This window comes from Vicugna pacos, chromosome 14 (genome assembly GCF_048564905.1).
Source record: "Vicugna pacos chromosome 14, VicPac4, whole genome shotgun sequence".
NCBI classification, from domain to species: domain Eukaryota; kingdom Metazoa; phylum Chordata; class Mammalia; order Artiodactyla; family Camelidae; genus Vicugna; species Vicugna pacos.
Genome location: NC_133000.1, coordinates 68,768,142 through 68,791,081, shown reverse-complemented (window position 1 = coordinate 68,791,081; position 22,940 = coordinate 68,768,142). Strand labels below are relative to the sequence as shown.

The window sequence follows — 22,940 nt, the reverse complement described above, 5'->3', positions numbered from 1 at the left end:
CTCTCAGTGCAAATGGACAGTGGGAGACAAGAGAAAGACAGTCACAGATGACTTCACATTTTCTGGGATTGGAGACTGAATCTTCACGTGAGTGTCCAACAATTTCATCCTCATCCCTGACCAAAGGCCAGTTCCCTATCTGACCATGTTACCCTCTGTAGAGTGGAGACTAACTAAGAAAGGAACAAAAGAAGGACATTGTCACGTGGCCAACCTGCCCAGCTGAGTCAAGCCTGGGAATTCCAGGACTTGCCAGAGCTCCATCTCCTCATGTCCAATTTGAAGTCCTTGTAAGAAACGAAACTGGGAGGCAAGGGTCCTTCTCAGGACTGTGAAGAGCGGTGGCCCTGACTCTCCATCCCAGTCCAGCTCTGAGAGCGAATCTCCATCCGGAGCTTGAATGTTTATTCCAACTCCCCGTATTCACTCCGCTGCTGAGGGTTAGTTTGTATGTTCTTGGTGCTGGCATTTTTAGTTTGTGCTGTTCTAAAACACATCCTCTTTCTTTTCTTTTTGGAATCTGTTTAAGTGCTATTCTCTTGTAATGCATGCTGGAAATGTGTTTTAATTTTGAGTGGATCATAAGCAATTAAAGAGAAAAGACCATATCTTTTATATACATATATATGTGTGTGTGTGTGTATATATATCTGTATATTTTGAATCTCTTACAATTTGCAGTGCAGTCATCATATATGTGCTCAAATGTTGATACAGCATTGGCAACTTTTCAATTAAATAAACCTTTCCTATCAAGTCAGTGATGCTAGATGATAAAATAAATAGACAGATAGACAGATAGATAGACAGATAGATAGATAGATAGATAGATAGATAGGCAGACAGGCAGACAGATAGATGATTCACAGATAGATGGATAGGTAGATGATATAGCCTGGCCTGATTTCCACAGTGAGTAATTCATACCTGGTAGACAGTCATCTACCTTTGAGTAGATGAATTGTCTATTTTTAAGGCAGAAATATATCACTGACCCAAAAAGAATGTTACTTTATTCGTTTTTCTTGAAAAACAGATTTGTCTGCTAAATGTGGACAGTTTATTTTCGGGGACTGGTTAACTCGGTAGGAGTATTAGACATGCAGCAAACATCTCTTAGTTGATGTGGGACCCTAGACAAGATACAGTTTCAACTTTTACAGAACCTACCTTTTGAAAGGTATTTTAAACTATTTGAAATTCACTGGAAACCTACCACAAAATCATAAATATTCAGGAGTCGAACTAATAGTGTAACAGGACTCTAGAAGATCTTCCTCCCTCCCTCTGCCGATTTTCTTCTGCTGAAGTCAGGAGTTAACGACACAGGGTCAGAGCTCTGGGTTACACAGGCACACGGTACGTCATCAACCTTGATGCCAGACATAGCCTTTATCACAAATGCCTTATGGAGACTGAATTGTAGAAGAATTAATTTTAGAGATAATATAAGCTTGAAAGTATGGTTGTTTGCTAGAAACATTATAATTCTAAGCTCAGTGATTTTTTTATGCCAATTAATGATTTCAGGATTACTTATGAGGGCGTTTCAAGTTCACAGAAATTTTAAAGGCACAGAAACTGTTTACCACGCTGTCATCTCAGAAGCAATAGAGACAAGAGCAAAAGGAAATGCTTCAACCACCTTCATTAAGAAGTTTATTGAACTGCTTATTTCAACAGCAGGATATAAACAGAGAAAACAGCCCTTAGAAATAAATATTAAAAGCTTATCTCCGTAGGCCTATAGGAGAGAACAGAGGGCTAACAGCCTCTGATACAGCTTGGGAGACCCTTCCTCCGCTGGAAATGCACCAAAGAAAACCTTTCCAAGAAGGAAACCTTTTTCTGAGAAAAAAGGGGAAATTTTCTAAAAGTCTATTAAAACACTCAGTGTGAAATAATAGAAAAAAATTAAAGGATGCAACATAAAATAATACGGCCTACGAATTCAGCAGGTTGTAACAGGAAAGGAAAAATACCACCTCTGTCAGGTTAATAAAATGAGAAGTGAAATTAAACACGATAAATAAGATTTCTTCCGGTCTTTAAAAAGAAAACGGTTCAAAGGGAATCATTTGCTGAGGCTTAACTGTTTCCAGCAATTCCTCTTTCAGTGAAATGCTGTCGTCCTGCAGCTCGGTCTGCAGTGTGGTCTTCACACCCAGATGCTGGGCAGGGACGTGGTGGAGACAACGGGGTTTGGCCAGCAAGTGAAATCGGGTTCAACTCTCGGTCCTGCTTCCTGTTTTAGGGCCTTGGGCTCTTTCCTAGTCTCCATGGTCGCGGATTAATCCTCTGTAAATTAGGTGATCCTATCCTGGCGGGCGGTTGAGCGCAAGGGTTTCAGAGCTGGACCACCTTGAGCTAGAGTCGACCACTACGACCTGTGTGTAAGCAGGTCACCCTCTTGAGAAGCCTGTGTCTCCTCACCTGGGAGAAGGATTCTAAGATGCATCTCTCACAATTGCCAGGACTGAGTAAGCCCACGGGAAGTGTTGGGTTTAGCACCTGGGACACAGTGAGGGCTCAATAAATCAAGCCAGCGTGGCGTGAGGTTGGTGATGGTGCACGGAAGATTCAGTGATGTGCCTCATAAAAATCTCTTGAAACCTGGCGAGTTCTGAGTAAACAGGAATTCTCTTCTCCTGCCCCACTATTTAAAAAAAATTATTTTTTAATTGAGGTATAATCGATTTACAATGCTGTGTTAATTCCTAGTGTAAAGCATAGTGATTCGTTTATATATATATATTCTTTTTCATTATAAGCCATTGCAAAGTATTGAATATAGTTCCCTGTGCTTCACAGTAGGACATTGTTGTTTATCTGTTTAATATATAATAGTTTGTATCTGCAAATCCTGAACTCCTAATTTATCCCTCGTCCCCTCTTCCCCCCATAACCATAAGTTTGTTTTCTGTCTGTGAGTCTCTCTCTGTTTTGTAGATAAGTTTATTTATGTTTTTTTAAAAAAGATTCCACATAAGTGATATCATATGGTATTTTTCTTTCTTTTTCTGGCTTACTTCACTTAGTATGATGATCTTCGGGTCCAATCCTGTTGCTGGAAATGGCATTATTTCATTTTTATGGCAGAGTAGTATTCCATTGTGTGTGTGTATGTATGTATAGACATATACACACACACACACATATTACATCTTCTTTATCCAGTCATCTGTCAATGGACATTCAGGTTGCTTCCGTGTCTTGGCTATTGTAAATAGTGCTGCTATGAACATTGGGGTGCATGTGTTTTTTTGAATTAGAGTTCTCTCTGGATATATGCCCAGGAGTGTGATTGCTGGATCATACGGTAAGTCTATTTTTAGTTTTCTGAGGAATCTCCACACTGTTTTCCATAATGGCTGCACCAAACTATATTCCCACCAACCCCCAACAGTGTCACACTATTTTGACCCAGACACAAGGTCTTCAATGGCAAAGACCAGTGGCTATTATGGAGCATATTACATACAGATATTTAGTTCATATCTGCTAATTAAGGACTGGTTGAATAAACGCACCCATGCACACCTACCTCCTACAGTTGTATAACACTCAGGGTATATGACTCATTCTTGTATATATCGCCGCATTTGAAAAGCACGGTGATCCCACGAGGTAGATTCCACTAGCATAGTTTTCCTCATTTTCCAAAAATTGTTAGGATGCAGAAAAATGAGCTCATACTAGGAGAGTGACGTGGCTGGTTAGTAGATCCAGCGCTGCTCTCCCGTAATTTGGTGTACTTTCTATGATCACATGCGAGTCGCTGGGAAGTTCTAGAATTTTGCATAGAGGAGTTGATGCCCGCATGTGAGAAGTGTGCTTCTGATTAGGAACACGCCAGAACTCCCCTAGAAAGATAGCCCTGGGAACATACACGACAACATTGGCAGCCCTGTATCCCTCTTCTAAGGAGGCCCCAGACTTTCCCTGGCCTCAGTCGGATCCCTCAGAATATCTTCTCCAAGACAGAACCCAGCAGAACTCTGCTTACTTTGCAGAAAGCCTGAGTCTTTTGGTATCAGGAGAGCACAAAACATAGTGAGCCTTTGTGTTCTTTTAATCAAATTTCAGGACCAAGCTGTTTGCACCCAGCTTCTAAAAGTCTGCAAATGTTATGGGGCCAGAAATGGACTGGAAAAGAGTTGACAGAGGATGTGGAACAGAAATGCTTGTATCATTGAGAAAATAATGTTTCTATTTACTGAAATTGAACCCAAAAGGGCAGAGGTCTCTAGGCAAGGATCCTCCCTCCCTCTCCCTCCTTCTGCTTCTTATGAACCCTGTTCTTTTCATGTTAAGTCAATTTGCAAAATTCCTGACTCCCCACTTCCCTTCCTGTCTTAATCTCCATGGATTAATGAAACTGACAGTCAGATCTAGGCAACCAGGGACCACAGGTGGCTCTTGCTTGTAAACAGAAAGTTAAGGTGGTTTTATTGTTTACACGGAAGTGACTGAGCAGATCAGTGGATGGATTAACTAGAAACCTCTTCTTCCTGGGAAAGGTCGGACTCATGCAAATAGGAAGGGTTCTTTCAAGCTTGTTCCCACTGCCTGAAAAACACACCTGCCTGTCCCCACTCTCCTGGGATACAGGTCATCTCTCCCATTTTATTAAAGATAATTTATAATTGTGTTATGGTGGCTGCCTCTCTGATATCCTTAAAATGGAAACACTCTAGAGGGGGAATAGGACAAAAAGATCTGGGATTTAGAGACGTCTGTGAGAAAAAAATCTTTAAATTAATTTAGAAGGAGGCAATCACTGCCCTAAATAAATGATACAATCTAGAGTCCTGGGAACATTTTGCAGCTTCCTTGAGATCCATTTCTTGAATAGGTAGTACCATTATTCTGAAGATGGAGATGATAGAAATCTGATTAAGGAAACAGAAAACTTGAGAATACCTTTCCAATTGCAAGCAGTAATTCAGCTGCCTTTGAAGTGGCTTGTAGCATCATAGGAAGTCGGTGGGCTTGGCTGACCTTGGGTCTTGTTCTTTTTTTAAGTTTTATTTTGCATTGAAGTGTAGTTGATTTACAATGTTAGTTTCAGGTGTACAGCAAAGCAATCCAGTTATATATTTACATACATATATATTTTTTCTTTTCAGATACTTCTCCATTATATGTTATTATAAGAAATTGAATATGGTTCCCTGGGCTATATAGTTAAGTCCTTGTTGTTTATCTATTTTATACACAGTAATGTGCATCTGTTAATACAAAACTCCTACTGTATCTCTCCCTGCCCTTTCCCTTTTGGTAACCATAGCTTGTTTTCTATGTCTGTGAGTCAGTTTTTGGTTTGTAAATTAAATTTGTATTTTTTTTTAGATTCCATATATAAATTATATCATATGCTATTTGTTCTTCTCTGTCTGACTTACTTCACTTAGTATGATAATCTGTAGGTCCATCCTGGTTGCTGCAAATGGCATTATTTCATCCCTTTTTATGGCTGAATAATATTCCATCACACACACACACACACACACACACACACACACACACGCACCACATCTTCTTTTCCCAGTCATCTGTTGATGGACATTTAGGTTGTTTCCATGTCTTGGCTATTGTAAATAGTGCTGCTATGAATATTGGGGTTCAGGTCTTGTTTAAAACAGCTTTCCTCTGATGATCAGCTCTGTGGCTTTGGAAAGTGTATTCACCTTCTTCTGTTCCCCTGGTAGGCTTGTTGTTTTCACAGTACATCTGCGGTGGTTTGTGGTGAGTGTTTGGTAAATGACATCCCTCTGGCTATTAAGACATCATCTCTGATTTGTCATTCCTCCCAATAGCATTGTTACTCTCCACTGCAGGGTGAGATGTGTCCAGACTGCTTGTTTCATCTGATTTTTCATACCCAGTTGTGCAGTCCACCAGGGATGTGTATGTGCCAGAATCTTTTGTCACTCGCAGCAAATGAGTCATGAGCTGTGCTGACCCAACGTCAAGGAATCGCTTAACTGTGCTTAGTTCTGCTGTCCTGTAGGACCCGCTCTCCCCTGATCAGCATAGACAGTCAAAAGTAACTTAGGAAACTTGATGGATCATGTCGTCTGTGCACCTTGATCCAATGAACTGGTGACTTGCCTCATGTGAACGTGAGATGGCACGCAGGCGATGATGCCAGTTCTACTAATAAAAGCCTGAAACACTGAGCTAACAATGGCCACGTTAGTAACGCGCAGTGTAAACAGCAGGCATTAGTGAGTGAAGCTGAGCACAGTGCATAGTGCGATCGTAGCAGAATAAAGCATGCTTTTATGCCATAGGTCAATGAGGGAGAGAAAGAAAAATCCACTTTGAAATGGATCAGTGTTGCCTATGAAAATCGGAGTCTGAGAAAGTAGGCGCTCTCAGCCGCGACCCCGCAAGTCGGTGGAAGGCAGGATTCCGCAGACTGCCGGGTACGCAGACTGCCGCCCGCGGACGGCGAGACGCTGCGGAGCCAACACGCTGCCATCAAGGACACCGTGAGCACGCGGCCCTCTGTCGCCAGGGTCTGCCTTCCCGGGGCGGGGAGCGTAAACAAAGCCGGTGGCCTTCGCAGAAGCAGGGCTGTCCGCCAGGACTTCGCCGGCCTGAGTAAGAGTCTTCTGGAATGGGAACTTTCAGGGGTGTTCCATCAAAACACTGTCCCCAGAGTCCCTTCGCGCCATCTCGGTCGTGGCAGGCTGCTCTGAAAAGGAGACTATGAATTCCGCGTGCAGAAGAACGGTCTGAGTGAGGGCGGGAGAAAATAAAATTCCCAGCTCTAGGAGTAATTTATCCGAAAACCTTTGTCCGATGCTCTCGCCCTGCTCTCTCTCTCCGTCCTCAAATCCTCAACTTGCAAGGGAATGCCTTAGCTGAGCAGGAGCTCATTCCAGCTTTTCTGCTCCTGTTTCAGAAGAGGACAGGGCTTGTCTTTGAGTCTCTGAGCACTTGGTGGCACAGATGAACCCCTGAGTGTGGAGGCGGGTCACTCGCGGGGTGTAAAGTGAGCTGTCACGCAGCCGGTGATGCTCAGAGGGAGCAGGCGGGTCGGGGCCCCGCCCCCTTTCCGGTCTGGCGCACCCTTTTCTGCTTATCGGCACCAACGTGTCCTCCCCAGACCCTGGCAGCTAAAGAACGACTTTTTCGATCTGTGGTGCCTACATATCTTGACTCCCTAGATTTTCTGGAAAAGTATTTTTGTCTTCTAATCTCTGCTGGCATGATTCGCAAACTTTAACAGCATTGTTAAAAATACTGATTTCCTAGATTTATGATCTCAGCAATTTCAATTCAGTGAGTCAGTGCATGTCTCCGGAAACCACATTTTCATAAACATTTCAAGTGGCAGTGATGCAGGCTGTCTGTGGACCACGCTGAGAAAACTGCTCTGAGATCCTTGCTGTAGCTTGTTCCCCAACTTCAGAGTCTTGCCTGTGTGAGCTGGCAGTCCCAGCCTTGCTCCGTCTTCTGGAAGCGACATTCATAATTCTGCTTTCTGCCAGCCTTCTCCAACTCGGGGTTGTCCTTTGGTTCTGATCACACCTGGAAAACAAAGCTATCTGATACTCCAGACAAAAGTTCTACGTTTTCCTCCATGTTGTGTAGATGAGACAAGATTAGGAAACAGAGAAAGTTATCAGGGTTCTGTTGTTTTTGTTGTTCATTTCCTGTCTTCCATTCTGTTCATGGAAGCAATAATATCTGAAAATGTCTATCGAAATCCTTGGAATTCATTCAGGAAGATGAGCAACATCCAGAGCATACAGGTGAGCTGAGGCGGCAGGACCAAGGGGAGGAAATTATACACATTTGGAAATAGTGGATTGAGGCCAATTGCCTTGAATTCATTCTTTCATAAATTCACAAATAGATCAATTTCAGATTTCCCCTCCTGTAGCCAACTTCGTTGACTTCTAACTATCCCTTAAAGTTTTCGTGGGTAGTTATCAAAGAGAAAACTTCCATTTGATTTAGGTTTTTTGTTTGCTTGTTTGTATGTTTTGTTTTGCTTTTTGCTTTTCTCTGTCCTCCTGCCTGCATGGAGAGGTGACTCCCATGACCCACTGGAGGGGATGGAAAAGCAGTCAGCCCCTACCTCCACCCCAACTCTTGGACATCGCGAGGCAGTTTAGGGCCTTAACATCTATGTTTTTCACGAGATGGGGATGGTTTAAATATTAACTCATGCTTATTTGATTTATGTAGCCCAAGTCTTTGTATCTTTTCTTGATTGTGAAGACTAATAAATCATTATGGGTAGTAATTTTATCATAAAACTTTGCTCTTCCTTTTTTAAATTTAGTAACTTAAATAATGTTCTCAATCATTGAGTGTTTAATTAATGTGAGGTAGATTTACTACACTGACTGATTTTAAACGAATTATCCTTTTCACCAACACTGGTAGAAATTAGGACGCTTAGGCTGCAAGACCCTTACTGAGGAGTCTTCTCTTTGCCCAAGTCTGTGTGGCCCCAGAGCTCTTTCTACAGGCTTCATACTGTCTTCCGGGCGCTGAAGTCTAACGCTGTGAGACTACCAGGCATTACTCTTTATCTCCGTCCTTATACTTCCCGCACTCCAAATTAAGTCAGTCCTTTGGTTTTCTGAATACAGAGCCCAGCTATTCACTAACTGCCAGTGAATGTAGGACATGATCCTTCCAAAGGGGACATGCTTATGTAACTGTAATAGAATTCCTGCTCTTCCTGTTAGGTCTGTTTTCATTTTGTCAGAGAGCTCAGAAAGACCAAGAATGCTTAAGACCAAGGTAGTTTTCTCAAATAATGAGGTTGCAAAAATTGTAAATAGCCAGGGTAGTGGTAAACTTCATATCACACCATGGAGACGTCCACGTTGCTTGCTGGTATACAGAATTCCATACACAATTGCAAATACATTAACTTATATGTGAATCAATGCACTAATGTCAAATACACACTGGGAGCAGTTTTTGACTCGAGTATGACCTTCATTTTTCTTTGAGATATTTCAAAATGAATCTTTTCTGTTTCTGTTTTATATCATTGACATCAATGACAGGGGTCTAGAATGATCTGTGTGGTATTAGGTTAGAGCTGAAGATATCATCAGTATGAAGTCACAATGGTTAATACAGATCACTTGGCTACATATAGAAATATTTGTTGAGGTGTGTATATACACAGGGTAACATATACATGTATGCCCTTACTTTGTCAGCTGAGAGGGACTAGAAGCCGTGACACCCCACTGTGGTGAGCACACTTAGCACCCAGATCTGAAACTCTAATTCCATTCTCTAATGAAAGGAGCCAGGACTCCTTGGAGCAATGACTGATTCTAGAACTTGGGCAGGAAAATATAAAATGATCCTGGATCATCTTGAAATGTCAGAAGGTATGGAAATGTTCAGAATTGAAAAAAAAAAAAACCCACACTGTTGGATGTATGGCAAAGGGACACAGGAGCCAACTGCAAGAACCAAATGCCAACGCTGGGATAATTTGAGCAACAAAATAAAATAGTATTAGATTATAACCTAAGGTATGAAATATCTAAGAGTCCACACTGATATAAGTAAATGATGTAATAAATCAATACATGAGAAAGAAGAGACAAATTGCCAGTGCAGAATAATTCCAAATAATGTGTGTAAATACTCCTTCCTCAATGGGAAGCATAGCTCCCCACTCTGGTAGGGGCCACCCTTACTCCCTTCCAAAGAGTGCATAATGCGAAGGGTTATAAAAGTCACTTGACAGTCAAGACATCTGACAAACACTATCTCATCCAGGCAATCAAGGGCCACATCAACAATGGCAAGTGGTAATTCATGTTAGTAGGTACTCCTGATATGATGTTTATTTTATTTTATTTTATTTTATTTTATTTTTTAACTTTTTTCAGTTTTATTTAGATATAATTGACATACAGCAGGATATATGTTTTAAGATGTACAGTGTGACTATACTTTTTCTAGTAGTTTAATGGTTTCCTGACTTACATTTAAGTGGTTAGCCCATTTTAAGTTACTTTTTTTTTTTTAAAATCAGTTTACAATGTGTTAGTTTCTGGTGTACAGCATAATGTTTCAGTCACACATATACATACATATATTCATTTTCATGTTCTTTTTCATTATAGGTTACTACAAGATATTTAAATAGTTCCCTGTGCTATACAGAAGAAATTTGTTGTTTATTTATTTTATACATAGTGGTTAATATTTGCAAATCTCAAACTCAGTTTATCCCTTTCCATCCCCTTTCCCTCAGTAACCGTAAGTTTGTTTACTATGTCTGTGAGTCTGTTTCTGTTTTGTAGATTAGTTCATTTGTGTCTTCTTTTTTCTTCCACATATGAGTGATGTCATATGGTATTTTTCTTTCTATTTCTGGCTTACTTCATTTAGAATTATGGTCTCCAGGTCCATCCATGTGGCTGCAAATAGCATTATTTTATTATTTTTTATGGCTGGGTAGTATTCCATTGTATAAATATACTACATCTTCTTTATTCAGTCATATGTTGATGGACATTTAGGTTGCTTCTGTGTCTTGGCTGTTGTAAATAGTGCTGCTGTGAACACTGGAGTGCATGTATCATTTCAAATTAGAGTTCCCTTTGGATATATGCCCAAGATATTGCTGGATCATATAGTAAGTCTATTTTCAGTCTTTTGAGGAATCTCCATATTGTTTTCCATAATGGCTGCACCAAACTAAAATCCAAACAGCAGTGTAGGAGGGCTCCCTTTTCTCCACACCCTCTCCAGCACTTACCGTTTGTGGGCTTCTTAATGATGGTCGTTCTGACTGATGTGAGGTGATACCTCATCATAGTTTTGATTTGCAGTTCTCTGATAATTAGTGATACTGAGCATTTTTTCTTGTGCTTTTTGGCCATTTGTATGTCTTTATTGGAGAACTGCTGGTTTAGATCTTCTGCCCATTTTTGGATTGGGTTTTTTTGTTGTTGTTACTAAGTTGAAATTAAGCCTTTGTCAATAGCATTATTTGCAAGTATTTCCTCCCATTCTGTAGTTGTCGTTTTGTTTTGCTTATGCTTTCCTTTGCGAAAGTAAATGTGGCATATTTTATTCCCCCTCTTTAGTATGGTGGTCGTGTTCCAGTAGGGAGGCAGGAAGCTACCATTACATTAGAGATTTTACTTCCACAGACTCTTTCCTCTAAATATATGCTTTGAATATTTATTTTTTCACACTTGACACTTCCCTTTATTTTTGTTTCCTCAATTCTATTGTTTTCAATTTTTAAAGCCAAAATTCAAATCCTCAACAGTACACATAATAATTTAAGCTTCACCCGTTAGGTGTGGATTGAAATGTTATCTTCTAGTTACACAGAGAGAATTTGAGGGACACAAATTACGTTAGCTTATTTAGGAGAAAAGATATGATCATCTCCATAAACCAGGAGGTTTGAGATGTATCAGTACAACGTAGAAGGTTAATCTTGTTATATTGGACGAGTTCACAAAAACTCACTCTGTGTAGGCAGTAGAAACATTGCTTTCAAGAGAGACAGTAAAAATGCTTTTAATAAACTAAACTTATTAAACACATTTAATGATTCTACTCTCTAGTGTACATTTTTATATTATAAATGTTTTTCTATTAAAAAGCATACGATTGAATTGTTTTTAATTCAGAATTAAGGAGACGTAAGAATCTATTTTTAGAAAACTGTACATTTTATTTTGCTGTAAAGTGTTCACGTTATACATACAAAATTAATGCATTGTGTGTCTTTCTCCTTTTTAATGTACTAAGAGTGAGAGAGGAGTGTATAATTACTTGCTGATTACTCCCAGATTCCAGTGTGTAGTCTTAAACTCTGACTTTATTGCCTGAAGGCATTTCTACGCAGATATTTCATTATCACTTCTCACTCCCATGCTTTTGAAGATTTCACCCAATCCAACTTGCTTTCTCATTTCTATTAAGGGTAACATTCTTCTCATCTTCTAATTCATGATTTTTTTCTCCCGTTTTGAAAACCACACATTCATCACTGATGCAATGACACCTGATTTTGGGTTCCGTGTATTTTGAGACCTCTTCCACCCTTCTTGAGTTGTGCTCCTCTTTAAAGTCTTAGGCCTGAATACTGTGGAATCAAAACTGATTCGGAGGTGGGGGAGCTTTTAAAATGTATTTTGGATCTAGACAACTAACCACTGTGTACTGGATTCTGGTTCCCTAGGACTCTCATGTTGATTCCACAATGCTTTCCACCTGGTCTTCTGGCCACACATTTCTCTGACATTGAGGGTCAACCTTTTCATTTATCCATCAGCCTCCATCTCTCTTCTCTGTCTGGTGGTGACTTTGCTCTTTCAGTACTCCCATTATCTTCTGAGTCATCTGTCTATCCTTATATGCTAGATTATTTCCTTCAGCATAAATTGCTTTATTGTCTCCTATTTTACAAAATTGTGCTCATGCACTACAAAAATCTTACATAACTCTCCTATGTCTTTACTCACAATTCCCTGCACAATTTTTTAAATTGAAGTATAGTTGATTTACAATGTTGTGTTAATTACAAGTATACAGCAAAGTGATTTGGTTATACATATATATATGTATATTCTTTTTTATTCTATTTCATTTAGTTTATTACAAGATATTGAATATAGTTTCCTGTGCTATATAGTAAATCCTTGTTCATTTTATATATGGTAATTGTATATTAATACCTTACTCCCAATTTATCCCTCCCCCTCATCCCCTTTGGTAACTGTAAGTTTGTTTTCTATGTTATGTTATGAATAACCATATAATAATTTATATATTTCATGTGTCAACATCATTATTCATCTGTACCTGCTCAATAATGAGTTGGTTCAGTCATATTTCATGTCTTGCCAAATTTCAGTTATAAAATCATATTTTCACACAAATTTCTCCATATGGAGGCATATTTGTCCAGGGAGGAGAAAATTATATATTTCAATTAATCATTTTTTAGCTAGACATACAACTTTCAGCTGTTTGAATGTATGGTTTGGGGGCCTTCATGTCTGCTTTTACTGAACTAACAAATCTGTGGGTATGTAACTTTTAAATAGAATAACACAATGATCAAAAATACTTAGACCTGCTCAATTCCAGCAGTGACAGGCTGATGAGATGGTGCATAAGTTCCTGTTACCTAGATCCTCAGCATCTTCAAAGTTTTCTAGAGTCTTTGCTCAATTCTGTGCCCTCTAAAATATTTTCCCCATCAATTTGTTTCCCTGAAGTTATCCTAATCTGTTTTCTGTTGCTTACAATCGAAGAACTTGAAGTGATACATCTATTATGCCTTCAGGAATACCGAATGCTCCTAGATTTTCCTTTCAACTTCACCAGACTCTCTTCCTCGTCCTTTGTTTGCTAGCCCTTCCTTGAGGAGGCCTTCTTGTCTAATTACATTCTCTGATTTATGAGACATTTTCTAGTCTCTTGACTTATGTCTTTTAGGGCTCATGGTTCCTACATGTCTAACTGTGCTCTGGACCTCTCCTCTGAGACCCAGATTCACAGCAAGTGCTCAGTAACTGAATGAACATGGCAGTGATGATGGACAGCGAAAGAAATGAGGGGCTTATGAGAGGTGAAGTAGTGACTGGAGTGACTGACTGTAAGAGCCAGATGCTGGATACTAATATCCAGACACTATGATACTAGATGAACGCTGTGTCAAGACCAGGCTTGTAGGCAGAGAGAATAAGCAGAGACCATGGAAATGGTGATATCACCCATGTGCAGAGTGAGCGACAGGGTGAAGCACGAAGCTGTGAAGAAATACATTTCAGATTTTGAAATATCCAAATGCTTTTAGGTGAAGACAAAGAGTTAAATGTGTATATGAGAATGAGCTTCATAGATGAAGTGAGCAGAAATGAGGCAGCAGTAAAAGATGCCAAGAGTTTTGAGGCTGGATGTGTTGGAGAACTTATTCCCAGACCAGACACTCAGGAGGGCTATGAGCTTCACGTCAACACCTTGGTGCATCTGGGCCCACAGCGTAAACGTCAGCCAGGTGACATGAATCAATTATAGGAAGAACTGTATGGCAAAAAGTAGTCAGAACAGTAGCCAGCATCCCCACCTCTTGATGTCAGAGGGGGACAATAAGAGAGAGGAAATGAGCAAAATAGTTAAATGATGGAAGTGAGGGAAAGAGGGAGGGAGGGGGGAGAGAGGAAGCAGAGAGGAGGGGGAGAGAGAAAGCAGAGAGGAGGGGATGAGGGGAGGAGAGAAGAGATTAAAGAAAGGTTCTGAATGCTGCTAAAAGAAATAGACGGTGTCTAAATTAAAAACAACACAAGCTACTTAACAAATCAACCTTAAGATGTGTAATGATTCAAACAAAATAGTAATCTGAGTCTCTTTATTGCCCAGCATGAGTGCTGCCACATCCATGGTGGGAACAGAGGAATTCCCTGAGGAATCAAGCTGATAGGGAATCTTCTGTCTCTAACTTCTAAGATGCCAGTGGTTGTTCTACCCAAATAGCTAATGAAGAAAGAGTGAGCATGATCAAGATTGCAAGGTAATTACAGTTTGGGGAGTCAGGCTTGAAGATGTCATACTTCACAGACATTCGTTTGGCTGCAACTCAATCTCCTGGCCACAGCTAACTACAAGGGACCCTGAAACAGAAGGCCTTGTTGTGTGTCCCGCAGCAGAAAGAGCCTTGGATTCAAATGAGCAAAGAGCAGTCTCTGTCACAGTGAAGTATGTCTTTACCCTCTAAAGTTCACTAAATTAAATAAAAATTTGGCTAACGCACAGCTTTCTTTTTCCTTTCTCAACATTTAAAAACATCCAGATGTTTAATGGTTAATATCCGGATGACTCACAATTTTCTGTCTTCACTAACATGAGGGTGCCTTACTGCTCTATCCCAAATTTGCATGTCTCTGTTATTCTCTCCAACTGGAAATCTGATGCTCAACTCCATTTGACTAAAATAACTTCCTATAAAAAGACCTAGGGATTCCCATGAGTACAGCTCAGTCAGAATCTTTATTTAGTCTCTTTAAAATGGAAAACCATTTGGAAAATAAAAATTTCAGGATGAAACACAAAAATTGCAATTAAAACATACATATGAAAAACAAACAAAAAAAGCTTTCGTCTTCTTGGAAAATCCAGAAGGAGAAACATGAACAATTCAATAGCAGCGCCATCATCGACAATTGCTCTTAAGACACTTACGAGCTTCTTTGTTACCCGGATATGCCTGGGAACCCGCAGTGCTACAGGGAGTCACATTACTTCTCAGCCATCGTGAGAGATGGTTTACTAGGATTGCTTGGCATCCTCACATCCTGCTCATCTCCCAACTCTTTACCATCTCTGCTTTGTCTTCTCTCTCTTCCTGCTCCCTATCCCCAGGCAAGTTTCTTTTTCTACATGATAGCCTTCAGCAATCCTATCTCCTTCCTTATCTGCAACTAGCAGATGTTTCCCATATTGATCTATTTCTGACCTACCATCTTAGATGTCCTCCATGACCGAAGACTAAAAGTGCTCAATATCATGCTCTCAACCACCTCTCCTTCATTAATCCTACACATGCACCCCTAGCTTTTGAAACCTGAGTTGTTTTTGACAACTTTCTTTCCCCGTAATTAATCACCAAATTCAATGCTGTGCTTTGCACCTTTGTGATATCTCTCTCTTGTATGTTATTTTTTACTGTCTTTTTATCCCCTGTGTGGACAAGTGGTGCAACCTCTTGATTAACACTCTAAACTCCAAATCTCACTTCACATCCATAGTTCACATTTTTTGCAAAATTTACCTAAATCATAGATATAATAATGTCATTCCTACATTCAACAACTCATAGTAGCTTCTCATTATTCTAATGGCATAAGTCTAATCATTTTAATATGGCACACAAACTCGATTAAAATTTTGCCCCAAAGTTAATCTCTTAAAATACATCTTTACATTATTTAATTCTTTATCTTGTGCTTTATTCTCGAACTGTTATTAAACTTTGACACCTATCCTTGAAGATCTTGATTATGTACTACCTTATACCACTGTTTAGAGTGGCTGTTTCTCTGACAGGTATAATATTTTTGGTACAAAAATGTGGGTATGCAACCTTCCATAAGCTCGTCTTTTCAAACTCAGCTTTGCTTTGAACTTATTTTTCTTCTGGAAGAAATTTGATGTCGTTCATTGGGGGCTGCCTGAATCTAAGCCATGTGCTCCCTGAGGATGATCTGCAATTCTAGACAGTATCTTTTGTTTCTGTTTTTTGTTTTGTTTTGTTTTGTTTGTTTGTTTTCCTTTCTTTCTCTTTATAATAACAGTATCAGGGTATGAATGTCTGGTCTACACTGGCATCCTCATACATGGCATTGTCCTGTCTGACCCTTGTGAGCAGCCACCAAGATGACTTTGATCTCATAAGCAACCTGACTTATGGCCCACACTGTCATCTGCAGGGGTGCTCATCAGCCCAATCCTGCACCCTCTCCAAGGGTGCTGCCCACTCTCTGCTCATGTGCATTTCCTTCCCGAGGACACAGGAAATACTGGCTGCTTTCCAGGCGTTCTCTGGGACACCAGTGAATTTTGCAGGGCCAGCACAGGCCCCAGGACCTTGACACCAGACTCGACACCCTTGGCTTCCATGCCATGGCTTTTTTGAGAGCTCTTAGGTGGCTGCTTCTCTTCTTTCATCTCCGAGTAGCAAGTGGGATGTGATTGCTTTGTACTTTCATATCCCTAAACTTACCTAGGTTATGAGATCACTCCCCTTGACGTGATTCCTGACGATGGGGAAAGGAGGTGGGGAAGAGGAGGAGAACTCAACTGAAAGTCTCAGAGACCCCGTCGGAGCCGCGTCTGTCTGTCTGTAGCAAGTTGCATGCACATTATGCTGGGAATCCTTTCATATCAACAGGTCACACTTTGGAAACCTTTCTTTCAAATGGTGCTTGAAATTAATTCTTTTTCCTGCTGTGTCATTCCTTCCCAGAGCCGGTATCCTTGTAAGGCCTAAGGTATTAGCTAAAATGGGTTGCAGGAGCAGAAGAGAGACAAAAAACTGTAACTATAAATGCCTAGGTTAGCAGTTCCAAATAACCTTCTTGGAAGGACTGATGCGATATAGATTCAGATGTGTAGATACAGACTTAGAGCCTCTCTGATGCTCAGAGATCCTGGCAGCAGACCTTACACACTTCAGACATGGGTTGCATTAATGAAAATATAAAATACACCTTTCTACATATAATGGGATTTTTAACCCAGTTGATTCAAAGAATCATAAAACTGAGTTAACTAGGTAGTTGTTTGAGTATTCTATTTTTATTTGATAAATAAAACGGCCACTAAAATATTATGTTTCATAGGTAGGAGTTTGTCATTTAACTTGTTTCATTCACTTGTGAATGTTCACAACGTATCAGTAGGTGATAAAATTTCTATAGTAATTTCTATAGGTATAAAATGAAAGCTTTCAAAGTACTATTTTTCTCAGTGCCAGGTATTTAAGTCTTAAATGGCCAATTCTAAGGATACTTGAACTTATTGTTTTACAAATACTTTCTATAACACGTGAAAAATGACATTTATTAGCTCCCTGGTTATTTTCTTTATGATTGTGAACAATGTAGCCCAGGAAGGGAAGAAAGGGATTGCATTTGAAAGCTAAAAAGCCTACAAATGATTAATTGGAAAAAAATGGCAAATGGGAGAAAAATGAGAGAAACAAAAGAATGAAATTAAACATTAATAGAGTGAGAGGTGTAAAGGGCATTCAGAAAATAAACAATTCACATTTTCTCTTTTATGGGTTATTTTATCTCAGAAGTCTAAAAATACCATTTTTAAATTAACTAAGAAAAATATCTGAAGAGTTGTGACTATAATCTTAGAGGAGATTGAAATTTATGATAAAGGGTATTTCATTTAGTAGTGGTCAGCATTAAGAATAAATTAAAAGTTTTATCAAAATAAGTGACATGATAAAAGTTGTTTTTTATTTGATTGCATCCATTCACTGCATAGATAATTACTGAGCATCCACTATGACCCTGGTTCAATGGTAAGTTTTGAACCAATCTTAAAATTGCATAGTGGGAAAAGCATAGCATTAGGGTCAAATTACTAAATCCTTCGAATCTTCTGTTTTATCATTTGTAAAAGAGGATGATGACGGCGACAATAAAAAATGTCTCACTCACACACTTGGTGCATAAAACACCAAGCTAATGCATATAAAAGTGTTTATAAACTGCTGATGAAAATAAAATGTAATCCAGTTCACATTTCAGTCTAAGACTTTTTTTCCCCTCCATCTCAAATTTTGCAAGTGTTGAAAATACCTAGATTGAGAGGGAAATATGTAGGCTGTGTTCATGTGAATTCTTGTTTGACTCAGGTTTTACCATTTCCACCCACCAAGCTCATTCAAGCCATTTTCATTTCCTTTATTTCTGAAGTCTCTGATGCGATTTGATATCTATCTCCATTGAGTTGAATTGCACTTAGAAAATTATTTCTCTGTGCAGCTCTAAGAGAGCTTGGTGTCACGTGGGGCAGGTCTTACTGTAAGGCATTGTGACTCAAAAAGGAAAGCTGCTCATTATGCCAATTACACTTATGGGAAGCCAGGGAACCCAGTTTCTCATCCCTCTTGTGAATTCTTTCAGCAAATTAAATTATGGGCATGGAGACGTTTAATTAATGGAGTGCATTGCAACTTGGAATTGTAGCGTCTGTGCACAGAGAAATCAGCGTATCGCAGTCTCTGAGATGTTTTCTACTTGGCCTTTCATCATGGATGCTATTCATAGCCCTCAATTTTCCAGAGGGGAGCATCTCACTGATGTCGAGTTAATATAAGATATTAACAACTTCTGAGTCTAGCATCATGCGTTGTGCTTAGATGTTTGATAACTGTGTTTGCTTAGAAGAAAATAGCTTGTAAAGATTGTAGAGCATGCTCATCGTACACATTATTTTCCCAGTAGATTTGGCCAACAAGGAACTATGATACTTTTATGTCACTGATGATGGAGTAGCTTGTAGCTTCTCTCTCTCTGTGCTGCAGGATCGAAGCTAACTGGATTAGCAAAAATAAGATGAACCACTCTGAAATATTTCTGTTGCTAAGTGTACAAAAGTTGAGCTTAGCAAATGTTTATTGGGTTTGTGTTTCACACAAAGCACTTTCTGAGGCATCCTGGTTTATAAAGCTGAGAAGATTTAAACTTGGCAACTCATTGTGGGCTAAGAGAGAGGAAATGTACACATTAATTCCTGCATATTCACATGATCAGTGCCTTAGCAGAGATGTCTGAAGTGGAAATATAGATTCATGGAAATCTAGACTCAAAAGCAATTATGGCCATCAGAGGAAGTGGTGGACTCCTGGAGACAAGGACCAGGAAAAATGATGTGGTCCAAATGACATTCCATCTAAGAGAATGACTTAAGCCAAACTATGGACGTATAAAAAATGAGTCTCATTTCTGAGCAGACTGAGCAGTCTAGTTGGGACTGTGATTAGAGATGGAGCCTCAAACGGACACTGGCAGAGCCCGAAGGCTCTGCTTGGGAATTCGAGTATTTGTGTCACAAGTACCCCTTAAGATGTTATAAAGGAGAGTGACAAGACTGCACCTGTCTTTATAAAATCAGTGATCTCATCCGAATGGAGAATGTTGGGGGAAGAAGAGGAGGAGTATCCTCTGCAGGACAGTGGACGAGCATGGGAGTGACCTGAAGTCCTGACCAAGGATGATGGAAGTCTGGACAGTGGCAGTGGGTGTGGAGAAGACAGAGCAGCAGTGCACACCTGTATCCACTTTCCTTCCTTCTCGGTAACAGGACCTGTCTCCTGACAGACCACCCCTTCCTCCATGGTCACCTGTGTGGTCTGAGGAAGTTGACTCTGACCGTTCTCCAACTGGAGGAGCAAGTGCTGAAGAACGAGCCAGTCTGCATGTTTTCATTACCAAGATACTATCAAGGGATCAGCAGTAGATAAATGCAATTGGAACAAATCTCAGGACATCCTAGGAACTGAAACGAATAGTACACCTTAAACATTTTTTACATCTTCGCACTTCTTCATCATTATTTCCATTTACTCACATAAACTCCATTATACTACTGTATCGTAATTCATTTTAATCCATCCTGCTATTGTGGCCATTTAGGAATTTGTCTTCATATTTTTCTCTGTTATGAACAAGCCTACAGTGAACGTCCTTATAGAAAATGTATAATCATGTTCTTAGGATAAATTTTCAGGCTGGGTTTATTACAGGATCAAAGTGGGCTATGTAATTGTCTTTTATATGAAAGCAAAAGTTCCAGATTATCTGACTCTGACAGAGCTAACATCCTGTCATTACAGCAGCTGACTTATAATTGGATCCATCCAAGTAATGTTTTTATAAACCAAAAACATATTTACAAGACTGGAGTCTGAAGTGGCTTCCCCTCTCTGCACTGTTTCATAAAGACAAGGCTCAACCAGAATGTGAAACAGTGATGGTCACACAGGAGATTTTCAGAATGGAGTCCAGCCAATTAGCAAGCAAATTTAAGACTGAAAAATTCCCTTTGCCTTCCCCTCCACAATCTATTAATGTCAAAATCCTATTTATCTATCTTTCAAAAGACAACGAAATATGAATGGCAATTCACAAAAGCTTCTTTATCTGGAAGTAATCTTTTTTTCCTGCTTCCTTGGTTTTTACTTCCTTAGTACAATTTTCTTTTTCTAGGACCATCTCCTCATCTCCGTCCTCAAACGTTTGCTTGGAAAGGATGGTGCCTTTGCACACGTGTCCTCCATGACCCCATCTTCCACATATTTCTCAGCCCAGACACTACTTTTTCACCTACCATTCTTTCTCAAGTGACCATGAAATAGCAGCAGTTAAGAGGCCCCCTGTCCTTGCCACTGGGCTGGGACAGTGGAGAAAGGGTATCATTCATGTGCTTAGTGAGTACTTCGGTTCTTTGGATGTCCAGTGTCTCAGCTTTCTAAGTGTGCCTTAGAACAAAGAAAGAAAGACAGATGGAAGGAAAGAAAGCGGAGGTACTTTCTCTCCAGGACGTGGCTAGCCCCAGCAAGTCTAGGAGACCTAAGTGTGTCCAGGGGAATGACTCTGTGGGTCTTTGCATATAGGATGGCAAGCAGAGACTTAGTGTTTATTCCACCAGAGTTGGCAGCTCCCTGGTCCAGAGACAGCAGTTGGTTGGTGATCTAGGTCTTGCGGCAACCCTACATGACTTCAGTATTTTCCGTGTGTGACTTTCATTTTTGTTAGCTCACCTTCTGTCCGAACCTGGGTCCTCAATTCTGGTTGTCTGGGTTCCCTGTTGATTCTCTGAGTTACCTGTATGCCTGTGATTACTTTCTTTCTGTTAACTGAGTTCATTTCTTTTGTTCCACACAGTAACCCTGATGGACAAAGGGTTGGCTTTGTGTGGCCAGAATAGCAGGCTTATGTCTTCATATTTCTTGGGAATAACCAGACCTAAGTTCAGAGTCTTGATAGAATAAGAAACTGCACAGGAATTTCTGTGACACATCTCATAGACTAAAAACGGGTGGTAGCTAGATTTCTGAAAAATTGGAGCTACAGAGTAGCACGTTCATTATCATTTTAGATCTAATGTGCCCCAGGAAGCATCTTTTCTGATGGAATAACGTTACCATCTTAGACTAATTGAGTGTCTTGTAAAACAAAATACAGTGGTGGCATTACTTTAACCCTATCTCATCTGAAATTATTCAGCGTGAATTTTTAAGTCCTCCCCCCCTTTTTTGAAAAGTACTATCCCTTGTTGGAATTGATGCCCCACGAATTACAAACTTTTAAAATTTAGTATCTTTTTCATATTTCTTCAGCAACTTTACCATCTCAGATTCCCAGTGACCTCGCACGGACGTCTGGATCAAGCCAGTTATTCCATCTTTCTCATGCGACACGTGAGCAAGTGCCCATAAACAATGACACCTGCTGTTTGCCAGCTGCGCTGCTCTCTGGGAGAAGGTGGAGTAATCTTATGTTTTGTGACTAGTGGAACTCAAACAGAAATCTGGAATCTTCTTTCCCATCATCCTCTTCTGATTGCCTATTTACAGTCTCAAGTTGTTAAAGAGCAAACTTGGTATGATCGTTAACTGATAGTACTTTTTATAAAAATAATTATCTCACTATTTCACTGTCTGTTTACTTTCGTCTTCAAATGCCAACTCTCACCATTTGGCAGACAGAATAGTCTCACTAGGAAGATGGATTTTCTCAAAGTTCAACAGATTTTTCTGAGAAGAAAAAAATAATGACTTGGAATTTATCATAAAATTGTAATAAAACAGAGTGTGGGTACAGCTCAGTGGAAGAGTGCATGCTTAGCATGTACGAGATCCTGGGTTCAATCCCCAGTACCTCCATTAAAAACAATTTTGTTTTTAAGTTGTAACAAAACATAAATATCATATGATTTTCTGAAGATAATGATTAAATTAGTTTCTTTCAATTATTTCACTTCAGCCATAATCGTGTGGGCTACAAATACTTAAAAATTAAAATGATTTATTGTATGTTAATGAAAGGCTGTTTCTTGCCAGCAGGAAGGGAGACAGGAGAAAAGATCCTGAATAGATCTCAGCTTTCACTCACTAGCTGGAACTTTTACACGAAACGATATCAATGCTGGTTTCAAATGACACTAAATACTCTTGTTACCTGGACATGATGAAATTGCATTGCTCAGACACCTCGGGTTCTACAGAGACAGTCAGGGCTACTGAAGTAGGTAAGGCCAGGCGGAAGGAAAAAGTGCACCTTTAAACTGGCAGGTATACTGTTATAAGTAATTTAATATGTTTTCTTCTTTTCAAATCAAATTTGAAAATTACTGCCTAAAAAGTTGGTATAGAATTTTTAAAAAGAAAA

The 22,940-nt window shown here is 39.7% G+C and overlaps 1 long non-coding RNA gene across 1 annotated transcript; it reads left to right on the top strand.

Annotated features, from left to right (window-relative positions):
- Positions 1-6,543: 6,543 nt before the first annotated feature.
- LOC140701186 (uncharacterized) lies at positions 6,544-22,201 on the top strand. The gene is made up of 2 exons (XR_012080116.1): positions 6,544-6,609; positions 21,890-22,201. It is a non-coding gene; the product is annotated as an uncharacterized lncRNA (long non-coding RNA).
- Positions 22,202-22,940: the final 739 nt, after the last annotated feature.